General features: G+C 31.0%; 1 long non-coding RNA gene across 2 annotated transcripts; it reads left to right on the top strand.

Moving 5' to 3' along the window:
• The first annotated feature begins 1,809 nt into the window (after positions 1–1,809).
• Positions 1,810–2,910, top strand: LOC148843757 (uncharacterized). Of its 2 annotated transcripts, XR_016103335.1 has the most exons (6): positions 1,810–1,950; positions 2,038–2,111; positions 2,219–2,247; positions 2,319–2,387; positions 2,499–2,570; positions 2,691–2,910. It is a non-coding gene; the product is annotated as an uncharacterized LOC148843757 (long non-coding RNA). The 2 variants fall into 2 exon arrangements; XR_016103336.1 differs by lacking the exon at positions 1,810–1,950 and having other exon boundaries at positions 2,111–2,229.
• The last annotated feature ends 210 nt before the right edge of the window (positions 2,911–3,120 follow it).

Below are 3,120 nucleotides of genomic sequence, written 5' to 3' on the forward strand. Positions count from 1 at the left end.
TAGAATTATAGTGTTATTCCAACCTCGTAGTGTTCAATGTAGAATACTCACCAACAATCAGCTAGAAACTAGTAGGTAATCAGATATATGCAGTAATAATATGAAGAGCAGATAAAATGCAATATAATGCCTCTACAAGGCAAACATACAAATACAACTCAAACTTTATTACATGCCTACCTTATTAAAAAACTAAATCAGAGCTATGGATGGTCATGTTGACGCTATATGTTAAACTCATTGAGGGTACTAATGGTTTGGAAAGTGTGTATCTATAGTGAAATTATCCTCAATTAACCTTAACAAAGATGTTAAAGAAATTATTTACAAGAAGGAAGGAAGGGCAACTAGCGATCCTCATTTAACCTTAATAAGATGAAGAAAAACTATACTGATGAAGCAAGAAAGTGCAATTGATTCTTATGATGCAGTGAAGACACTTAAAGACTCCCCAAAGAAAATGATATTTCAAATGATAAAATGAAAACATCAAGAACCATCTACAAAGGAAGATTTTCTACCAAAGAAGGAAAAAAAAAAAATAGACATCAAGCTCAAAATGTACTTAATTTGTTTTCATCCTTTTACGACTTGATATAATTGAGTGCAAGATATACTACATGGTCTCAAATGAAACCATACTCAGTTACCCAATAGAGGATTAATAAGCTCCAACATTAATATTATCTGTACTATACATAAAGTGAAGTGTGGATGCAAAGTGAAAGTTTTTTTTGGATTAAAATTATCATTTATTTCTTTATTTGAAAAATGGTATAAAAGTCATTTTATTACAGTTTTAATGGCTACTAAAGTGCTCATATTTTTGTATTTACCCATCTCTAATTGTAAGGGTTGAAAATGTAACTTCAATTATTACTTTCCACCTCGTTTAATCCCCTCTCATTAAGTCTTATAGTATTAACTCCTATTTTCTCTTATTAAATCCTATATTTAAGTTATTTTTCACTAATAAATGCTACTAATTAAATCTACGCCAATATTTTTAACAACATTAACTCATATATTTTAAAACTGATTCAAAAACAAAATCATTTTTTTATCTAAGTGGTGGTTAAGCAATTTAGCCATCCGAATATCAAATTGAACAACCTATGAAGTCATAGTCAAGTAATAAATTTTTTAAAATAAAAATAAATATATAATTTTTTTATTAATATAGTCAGGTAATAAATTTTTTATTAATCAAATTAAAAAAGGTTTAATAAACAAAAATCATTTTTATTGGTAATGAAAATAAAATACATATTTTAGAACTTACCGGTAATGGAATTATTTTACTATTCGGAAAAGATTAATAATTCAACTTTTGGGTCAAATGTGTTAAGTTTTAATGTCATAAATAAATAATAAAAGTTAATAAAATATAAACATAATAAAATGAAAAAAATACATAAATTTTATAAAACAAGCATTTAGGCATATGCATAATATATATATATATATATATATATATAAAGCAAAAGGGGTGGTATAGAATCTTACTGTAGTTGGAATGAATTTTATGAGAACCTCACACATGCCAACTTATACACGACGGAATCTATTTAATGCTGTTCATTTCTATAAATTAAAACTCTCCATGTTGCATGAGACAAGTGTCTCTTTCCTCTCACCACTTCTCTCCCTCTATTATGCATATATCACATGTGTCTACTTTTCATTCTTGTTTCTATTTCTCTCTCCCGTCATCTTCTCCTGCAATTTTCATTTTTTTCTCTTAGTGTTCCCACTTTCTTCTCCTCTCTCTTCTGCTCCATCAACTCCCTCCTCCTTCTTCTCTACCTCTCTTCCTATGCAGAAATATTGGCTTTACCCGAAAAGTATGCAAGGACCAGTGCGGTGGTCCTTGCACAGGAATTTGCCGAATTTGAATCTAGGTGGGGAGATTTCACCCTCTATTGGAGACCTGAAGATTTTGCGGACCTTGTACGTTTTTTACCCCCTCTTATCTTCCTAACCTCACTCGCTTTTTTTTTGCATGTATATTAGCTTCTTTTATTTCTTTATGGGCAGAGAGACTTAAAAGGAAATAGATTAACCAAGCAAATCCCAGATGAGATTGGCAACTGTGTTTCTCTTAAAACTCTGTAATTTCTCGCCTCAAATCAAATTGACCATCTCTTCCAAGTTTTAATTCAATGGGAATGTAATTTGAGAAGATTGACGACCATGTGGGCTCTTCTCTTGTGATCAGGGACTTGTCCGGTAATTCTCTTTATGCTGGTATACCCTTTTCAATCTCCAAACTCAAACAGCTTGTGAGAATATGCATCATCATGAATCTGTCAATGTAGGATTTTGAAGAATAATCAGTTGGGCCCAATACCTTCAACTTTGTCTCAGATTCCAAATCTCAAAACTCTGTGAGTTAACCTTATCTTTAGTGTATTGTGTCTACTTCTAAATTGGTGCCTTCTTCAGGTTTGATGACCTAACACACTATTATCGTATAAACTTGTAACATGTTTTCTCAGGGTTCTTGCCCAGAACTAGCTTACAGGTGAAACACCTAGGTTAATCTATTGGAACGAAGTTCTGCAATATCTGTGAGCATTTGTTTCCTCCAAGTCTTCGACCCATATTTCTTTTTTGTGATTTGATGACGTTATATCTTTCACTTTTTCCTTGGTCAATTGATTCTCCAACATCATAATTCTTTTTTGCAGGGGGGTTGCGAGGCAACTCGTTGACTGGAACATTATCCCCTGATATGTGCCAATTGACTGGCCTTTGGTATTTGTGAGTATACTCTGTAGGGGAAGTGGAAACTGTACTAGTATTATTTGTTTATCATATTAAACAAAAAGTAAGTGTGGCATATTAAAATTATTTTCATACAAAATAATTATAGAAAAATTTGAATACAAATTGAACTATTACTTTTCACCTCATTCAATTACCTTTATTTAAATCTTACATTTTTTTTTGATAAATGAACATAAAAATGATACACCAAAAAGATAAAACATTATAAAAAAAGAGTCTAGCCAAGCAAGTAAGCTTGTTAAAGATACTTTAAACTTCATAGCTCGATATGATTATCATATATTTGGATGAGGTGTTTATATAATCAGATTTGAATTTTACAATCTACGT

This window comes from Nelumbo lutea, chromosome 8, assembly GCF_056320005.1.
Source record: "Nelumbo lutea isolate HS-2025 chromosome 8, American lotus-T2T, whole genome shotgun sequence".
Taxonomy (NCBI): domain Eukaryota; kingdom Viridiplantae; phylum Streptophyta; class Magnoliopsida; order Proteales; family Nelumbonaceae; genus Nelumbo; species Nelumbo lutea.